General features: G+C 41.1%; 1 long non-coding RNA gene and 1 pseudogene across 1 annotated transcript; one reads left to right on the forward strand and one right to left on the reverse strand.

The window, feature by feature from the left end:
* The first annotated feature begins 2,277 nt into the window (after nucleotides 1-2,277).
* Nucleotides 2,278-7,778, forward strand: LOC135348034 (uncharacterized). The gene is made up of 4 exons (XR_010398632.1): nucleotides 2,278-2,622; nucleotides 5,284-5,952; nucleotides 6,584-6,748; nucleotides 6,821-7,778. It is a non-coding gene; the product is annotated as an uncharacterized LOC135348034 (long non-coding RNA).
* Nucleotides 2,566-4,531, reverse strand: LOC135348115 (uncharacterized; annotated as a pseudogene).
* Nucleotides 7,779-9,399: the final 1,621 nt, after the last annotated feature.

Genomic DNA, 9,399 nt, shown 5'->3' on the forward strand with positions numbered 1-9,399 from the left:
CTAGCTATACTATACTACTTGCCAGAGTCACACCTCTCCTGGTCTTTCACCGTCCTGGTCCATAGCGCTAGCGTCTAGGTCCATGTCATGCATGTCCTCAGTCCCAGACAGTTCATCAGCGTCTGGCATAAAGCTGGTAGCCTTTGGGAGGTATCCTACTATCCCCTCTCCTTCATAGGCACTGTCATCACCAGAGGATACATCGCCATTGCTGTCCTCAAGCTAAACAATCTCTAAGATGCTAATGAAATTTTAACATAGCAACGTGGCATTCTAGACTAAATTGCACGAGCTCTTCCTCTATACAGTGTAGTTTCCTAAGTATGAATTTCGCAAAAAATGTCAGGGCCACGATTGTGGTAATTAGTTTTTTGGAAAAAGAAAACATTTGATGCAGCGTACACTGTCAGAGTGTAAATTTTGGTATTGAAATCTGGACCCGGGCCTTAAGTGCGCAGAGTTCATTTCAATGATTCATACTGTGATAAACAAAACAGAGACAAGCCATCACTATATACTGATTGCTTTACCAAATGTACATCTAGAAACAGCGGTAGGTATAGTCATGAAAAAATTACAGCTGTTCGTTGTTATTCAATGACTTAACTTCCTAACTGGATTTTCACGGAAATTCACGGCGAGCAGTACTACCAGAATGATTTTGTCATCCAGTCATATTTTAGTAATGGTTGAAACGCCAATAATAGTTGCTGAAAGGTTTACAACGTGTGGCATTAACCAATCACCTTCAGTGCTATTTGATTGAGCATACCTATCAGTTTTGTGTATCTCATCTAATTGATCCTCATCCTCTCACTGCCCATACATACATAGGTGACAGAGGGCTTTATTTATATGTGACAGTGCCAATGAAAAGGGACCTTAACGCGGGATCAGTTTTTATTGTTGAATCGGATAGAGCCTCCTTAGATCGACCTCCTAGCTACTTTCTTTCCAGAGATATGCAACGCCCTGCCCTCTTCAGTAAATGACGCTCAAACGTCATGAATAATTGAAGTTCGGGGTCCGGGTACTTCCGTATACTTAGTAAAAGATGTTCTGGAGAAGACAAGTTAGTTCTAGGACTCGCTGGATTGCTTGGGCTTCGAACTCGGGCTTCGAACCTGTTATAAGCTTGTACTTATTATCTGTGTAATGTAAGAGATCCATCACTTGTATGGAGCCTACAGAAAGTGTTTAAAGGAAGCCTAAGTGACACTAGTCTTTCACTTAGTATTCGGCTTGATCCAACTTATTAGTAGCCCTTTAATTTAGTACTGGTATCATTGCCATTGTGCTTAGTAGCGTGGAATTGTTGTATAACATTTATATTGATGGTTCCGTGGTAAGTGTCGGAGGCCTGAGAAACGCTAGTCTATTGGCTAGAATGTAAGTGACATTGATATTGTGTCTTACTAATTATCTGTAGCTTGTTATGGAGGCTCGGGATACGTACATCTAAAGAAACAAGAGTGGATCTACGCCAAGCTAGCTAGCTAGATAGCTGCTCTTTCTAATCTATTTCTGTTGCTATTTCTGTTGCTAAATTATTCTGTTGCTAAATTATGTTTGTTAAGAAGTGGAGCTATAAGATTGTAAGTACTGGGCTGATGAAATAGTACAAGTTGTCATCTTTTATTTGTTAAAAATAATTAACAATAATAGGGAAATTCCTAGGGAATTTCCCCTCACGTAGATTTTCCCCTCACGTAGATAGTAAATTTCATTGTAAAAAACTATCCAGTAATTTTCGTTGAGCACTTACATACGCACTTACATACGCACTTACATACACGCACTCCCGCACTTTTTACAGAGTAAATTGTATAATCATAATAATTATCATAATTGACATCTTTTTCAAGTCTGAAATTTGCGAGCCTCAACTCGACCAAATTGTTCTTGATAGCAGATGGTGCCTTCCATTGAATAATGGCGGCTTATTCGACACCATAAGCGATCTGCTAGGCCTAGGCCTGTGAGGAAAACGCAACCCGTGCGCGAGTCACCGCACATAGTAACAAATTGACAAATTGACATAATTTAACCACAAAAATGCAATGTTTAGATCTTCAATGCGTGCGCTAGTAAGTTTGTGAGAATGTCTTGACAAACTAATAAATCAATAACAAAATAACAGAGCCAGATTTGTAGCAAAGGAGTGCCTTCAGTAGTGTGCCAATAGACCCCAGTCTCGGTCCGAGTCAGCATTAGTCACACAGCAGGTAATACACACTGTCTTCATTTGTGTACGTTGGCAGTGTTGTCCTTTTATGGACCTAATTATTCACTGTTACATGCACATGCACATGTATTGTCCAGATGAATCACCAGATGAATCACTTGGCCTATACTTACAAACACGCTAGGAACTCGTCTGGAAGGTTGGCAATCATTAATTATTTTATGTATCACACTCACAGAAGCTCATTTCCAGATGTCCTGGCGATGGAGGCAGTTACGACACACCTCCCTATTCTGTCTGCTAATAAACTAATAAGCTGTGTGGACCTCACAAAAGCAGAGGTTCCACCAATCTGATGCCCGGGGAAGCCAAGCATTACTGCAGCCCAGACTGGTCCAACTTGCCTGGAGCACAGCACTCTGGTGACTCCAAGAGTGGTAAGTTGTGTATCAAGCTAGCAAAGCTGCAGCCAACCCTGGCAGAAGTCTATGAGCCAGCCAATTGTCAGTGCTGTCTGTAGCCCCAGTATCTCTCTTCAGGCTACTAACAAAATCTTCAACGCACTCTACGTACGCAATTGGGGCGTGGTCTACAGGCGTTTATATCTTAATTTATACTCTAGCGTAAGCCAAAGATAAAAAGTGTTCGATCTGACTATCTACGTACAGCACTATCTACGTGGATGTGCCATCTACTAATGTGCGTGTGAGAGCACGGGTTTGCCTTAGATCTTTGATGAAGAGTAAGCTTGCGCGTGGGCAGCTTTCAGTCAGACAGGAGATTGTAGAGCCCTTGGGTCGTGGGGGAGGTGAACACTGACGCAGGTTGGGGCATCCTGCAGGAGAGCATGTCCGCGCTGAGAGAGCAGGGTAACTTACTAAAAAGTGTGAAGGCCACGTGGAGAGTGGATAATCTGCCCTCGTTGGCTACTCTCCAAATCTGGAGGCGAAGTACTGATACATCAGACTGTGACTGACAAGATTACTCGCACCAACGAGATTTATTGTGCTATATAATATAATGAGCACTTGCACTTTGACCCAATGACCACATAATCTAGACTCCACCCTTTCTGCCTACAAAATTACAGTGTAATTAATGCATATTGTGTAATGTATAATGTACTATGTTGACTTGATAATTGTGTAAGTGTATATGCATGTTGTGATGTGTATATATTATGTTGACATGCATGTTGGCATGCATGCATGCATATTGTAAGGTGCATATGCATGTTGCATGCATGCATATTGTAAGGTGCATATGCATTTTGACATGCATATTGTAACGTGCATATGCATGTTGACATGCATATTGTAACGTGCATATTTGTAATGTGCATTCATATGCACGCGTGTGTACATTGTCATAGTCATTTTGACACAGATAACACCCCATAGAATCGACTATTAAATGAAGTGTCACGTTTTGAGTCATCTACAATAGGATCAATAGGATCAGCACAACTTGGATCAGTCAGCTGGCCACCACTTCTTCTGTACTCATCTATAGCTGCTTGGGGGTTCAGTTTTTTAGCTCGGCAGTTTCTTCTAAAGACTTGCACTGGAATGTGTGTACCAATTGAGAGTTTCTTCGTCCTATATTCGTCCTATAACAATAGACTTAAGTATCATAATAATATATACTGTAGAACAACTAACCAGGTATTGGATGGTTGTTCTACGCTTGGATAAATAACAAGACACCAACAGCTGCTACCTTTCTTGTTAGCCAAGAAACAGGTCATCCAAAGAAAACTGACCACAATTCAACATATCTACGGGTAATTAACTCTGGCGTGCTCAACAGTATGATTCTGACAACAGTATGATTCTGAAAAAAGAATAATCGGTATTGTACGTAGTCATATTATCTTACAAGTTTAGACAAAGTTTGAAGGAAAGGTGGGAAGGAAAGGTGGTCTTGAACGATCCCCTCGCTGTGACTCCAACTGTTCTTGAACTTCTTGAACAGAGAGCATTAGAAACCACTCACGGCCACACCCATTCACGGCCACACCCATACTCGAGTACCATTTTCGTACCATTTTCCTACAATCATAATTATAATCTCATCAAAGCGAGCGCTACTGAAACTGACTTACCTAAATAAGCCTTCATATCATTCCACTGTGATTATCATTCCACTGTGACCATCAATCGCACAGGCATGAGTGCATCCAAACATTACTAGTTTTTCATTCTGATCCACATGAACCTTTTGACCAAAATAATCTGCATAATCTGCTGAGTATGGCACAGGGTTAGTCCTCAGAGTTGTAGCTGATACTCGTTTCAGAGCTGCCGCTTTTCTCCGACACGAATACCTTGAGCTGTTAATAGCCCTTTAGTGGTTTTACGACCGTAGGAAGGTCCAACCTGCAAGGCATAAATTAAAAAGGTTATATCCAGAAGCTGCACTTATTTAATACAAATGGGAGACTGGAGACCACACCTTTGTGCCGTTCTGCCTGGAGGTAGAAAGGATGGTCTCCAGTGTATAGGGTGATACTTGGTCGTATTTTTTAACACATAAGTATACCAGACATAAGTATACCAGCGTCAGAGTGAATACCGTAGAGTTGATGTAATTACAGCGCCAGCAAAAAAATAATTATTTTTGCGAGACTATGTACATAAACATAAAACAAATGAATTTATATGGTGGTATATGACCAACTGGCGCTGTAATGGCGCTGTAATTACATCAACTACGGTACTGGACATTTAATTTGGAGGGGGTAGGAGGGGGACACTCTACCCAGCATACTTAAAAGAGTACATCATTCACCTTAGCTACTGAGTTCCTCACAAGAAGTTTTGTGAATGTTTTCTTCTGCACAATAATACGTTTAACAACTTAGTCCTTTTTGACAAGGAAAGCGCCTCTTTAATTCCTCAATTCCTCACTCACTTTATAAAGCGGCGCCTGATAGTGGGCCTCGATCCGGCCTGGGATCGAGGCTAGAGATGGAGTTGACGCATGCGCAATTGGGACCACGTGTATGTAGATGTGTGTGTGCCCAGAGTGTGTGCCTCTCTAGTGTGTGCCTTTCTCATCTTCTTTCTCATCTTCTCTGTCATCTTCTCTGATCCCAGATAATCGTTTAAAATGAATGTTGGCGCTTCTACCTCATCTGCTGGCACTCGTCGCCATGTACCGGAGCCACCATCATTTGACACTATCTTTTTGGAGAGAGAAGGCCACACTGTTGGCCACACTGTTGAAGTGACGTTTGCCTCCGTTACGCCACGCATTGTGGCTCAAGCCTTCAATGTAATTCAATGTAAATGAACAAGTTGCATGTGTCATTGGCAGCCTCCACGACTCCATAAACACTTTTCAGCTCGATGTATCAACTGTCTGGTAAGGAGCGCGGAGGTCAAAGAACTTTTTTCACTGATGGTGGCAAGTTTGCTTTCACCTCAGAGGTTCCTGCTCTGATTTATGCTTTTGATGTTCAAGGCTCACTGAATTTAGCTGCCTCTGCATCTGGTGTGGCTACCCTACAGCGTCTCCAGTATTGAGTACATTCAGAAGACCGTTGAATACAGCCAAAAACCAATCCGTGGATGTGAAGATAATTCAATGTGAAGATAATTCAAGCAAAAATGACCAAGATCAAGGGGCGACCGAACTTCATCAACATCAGTCTGGAATACGTGGAAGCAACGGCTTCACTTTCCGGCTTCCCTTTCCAGCATTTGCTGATCACATACTCGTCGGCGCGGATGGGCTTCTACTGGAGGAGAGCTCTGCTACTCAAGGTAGTGTCAGTGTCAGTGTCGATGTATAATTATTAAGCAAGGAAGCAAGGAAGCAAGGCATTAGTACGTGTTGTCAGCCATTGATCCTATATTCATATCCCCTGTGGTCCAAGCAAATAGACCTTTTCACCTCACTGATTCAGCAACAATTTATGTTAGGCCACACAAACTTAATTACTGGCCCTCCCGCTTTGTTTTTTTTTACCCCTTTTGGATTCGAAACTAGTCAATGTTTATCAATGAGGTCGATGTTTACCTACCACGATGTTTACCTACCAGATCGATGTTTAGAGACAACTTACCAGATCGATGTAGCTACCAGATCGCAAAGTATTTGGGCATGGTTGCAATAGGTTATAGCCATTGCTATAATATATTGCCATTGAAGATTAAAATAGCACTGGCTAGTTAGCACAATTCTAATTAAGGCGTATCACAAGAAACTAATATCTGCACCATTGTGCGATCTGGTAGCTTTGCTAAACATCGACTAGTTTTGAGACAAAACGGTATTTACATATAATATGGTAATGATCACCAGATTTAAAATTAACACCTCGTGCTTTCCTGACTTGTTGCTTGACAGCTCGGTTAAAAGGTTACTATGTCAGCAATACATAATTGTCTTTAGGACACTGAATGGACCAAAGCAAATGCATTAACAACAAAGCTGTTCAAGTGAGAGGACGGTCCCTTTGTAAAAGCCCTAGATATCGCACTAGATGGCTTCAATGTGTGACGACAGGCCTATTATGGAGGAACGTTTGTGGGAAACCACGTCCACCTAACTCTCAAGGTATAATAATAATCACAACTGTACAATAATTATACTTACAGCTTATGCGCTCTCTCTACAGCCTCTCTACAGCCTGAGAACACGGTGACTCTCTGCAATGCGGTGTTTACAGCAGGACATTATCGTCCTGCTATCATGCAGCGAGCTGAGAGGATACACAGAAAATATTCTGTGGTGTTTGCTCTATTATAACAAGCCATACATAACTGACGAAGAAATTGCTCTTCTAGGTAATCTTTTGTAAATGTATATTGACTTACTTTGTCCACAGGCACACACATCTCTACCTTCATGAGCTTTTATCGGGAGCAATTTCCCGATGCAAGTGTTATTCCCAAAATGCACATGCTTGAAACGCATGTGGTTGACTGGCTTAACGAGTGGCGAGTGGGATTGGGATTGATGGGAGAGCAGGGAGCTGAGTGCCTATTTCAACAATATAAAGGCATCATTCCGAAACATCCCGAATGGTGTAGACAGATTAAGATGCATGATGAGACAGCACTTCGTACATGTTGCACCATCAAACATTGCATGCAGACGTCCCCCTCAAAAGAGGAGAAAGACCAAATTATGATGAAAACAACCCTTATGGAGCAAACTGCTTAATTAAATAAAGCAGTGCTTAAGCTTCAAATTGATTACAATATCACTCACTTTGCACCTTCCTACCCTAAAATATTTTCGGGTGAAAGGGGGACAGTATTGACCTACCGTTTTGAGAAACTAATGTTCCAAGTTCTATCCGCATACTTCTATCCGCATACAAGAACAGCATGAAAAAATTCAATGGCTGCCTTGTAACGGGCTATACAAAAAAAATTTCGGATAAAAAATTTTTTTTTTAAGTTAGAGGAGATATTGAAGTTACTTCTTATGAAAAAAAACTCTAAATATTTTACTTTGTAGTGTACTGAACATTATTAGTTTGCTCCATAAGGGTACGTACGTATGTATGTACGTACTTATCAGACTAGTCATGTATTATAATTATACATGCTATAAAGTGTCATTTGAAATAGTTATAACTTCCCGTTGCCTATTCCAGCATGCGTATCAAAACATACTTCAGGACTTTCTTTTCAAGTAACTGCTGCTCACTAGTTTTAGGAAACACAGATGGTGACAGAAGCGCTTCTTTGCTGGAGGCACTGTACCCCTTGTCCAAAATGATGTAATTGTACAAGCCTGTGCAGTGATCTGTCAATTTTTATCAAACTGGTATCTATGGAAAGCACATGCTCTATACTTCCAGCACAGTCACATTTTTCACATACTTAGGAATCCCCTTCCACAATGGGATGCTCCAAAACCAGCCCCCACTTCCACTGGTTTGTGGTTGTACTACATCCTGATAAACCATAGATTGAAGAGTTAGAGGGATAGGAAACGGTTGGTATCTCGAGTAACATCCGCGCTACGCTGCGGTTTAATCGAGGCCATCACAACAATATCTATTTCTACACTCAGTGATACAAGTAACTGTGCTTAGTCTGTGCAACTCACTTATATTTCAAGGTCTATACCTATTGTAGTAGTCATAACCAGCACACTTACGCTCTAAAACAGCCTTGGGAACATATAACTAAGTCTCTTTTTACTGGGTGTGGTCAGTCATTAGCAAGTACTACACGTGGCTCATGGACTAGGCTCATGGACTAGGCGTGTTATAAGTTGCTGAAAGAGATGATGTCTCGAGGAAACACAGCTTTGGGAGTTACCCGGCAAAAATGTGCTTAATAGCCTCGTAACGCGGATAATTTTGGAGGCTCTACTGCAGATTCAATGTAAAATCATCACGTGCACCACACCGTTTCCTATCCCTCTCCTATCCCTCTAACTCTTCAATCTATGGATAAACTAAGTGGTGAATTTTCATTGTTGTGAAACAGCGGTGATGCGTTTCCAATCCCTTTCCTTTACTATCTATGCCAAGACTATAATACAATGATAATTATGCTTAATTGCTAACTGTATGCTACCTTTTTACCTATAATTATCTTGTATGTCTCAAAGTTCTTCTGTTGTAGGATGTTGGTTTTGCAAATGTAGCTAGCTCAACCTGTAACTTGTGCATGGATATGGCTGCATGCCCGCTTACTTTGCGTGAGAGGGTGGAGCTCAGTATATGCAAAGGGGTGGAGCTGAGGTCATGTGACGTTGGCTAGCTCTCTTAGAGTAGGATCAGGAGTAGGCAGTGTAGTATTGTTTCCACAAATGCGGAGTCCTAAAACCTACCTTTTCAGCTTTTTACTACTTTAGGCTAAAAGAATATACATTATTTTGTTAGTTTAAATCTAGCTGGGGAAAGCTAAAGAATCGGCCGATCACCTGTGATAAGTCCTCATGCACCTGGCTGGAGCCCGCAAGTTTTATTGTACTTGGTCATGATTTAACTTTCCCCAGCTAGTTTATGCTAGTGTTCATTACTAAGAAGGTATTGTAAACGTTTTAGCTCTTGAAAGGGAGTGCTTCCCATCCGCATTTTAGAGTGATACCTGCATGACGTCATCTTATTATTACAGACTTATCAATTAACACAATCAGATAAAAATAAAAATAAACGTAAATTTAATCTTGATTACATTGTATTCACAAAAAATATATGTTCTCATAGAGTGCATCAAAGTCGTTGCTGTTTTTCTTCGTAG

Source organism: Halichondria panicea, chromosome 14 (assembly GCF_963675165.1).
Source record: "Halichondria panicea chromosome 14, odHalPani1.1, whole genome shotgun sequence".
In the NCBI taxonomy this organism is placed as follows: Eukaryota; Metazoa; Porifera; class Demospongiae; order Suberitida; family Halichondriidae; genus Halichondria; species Halichondria panicea.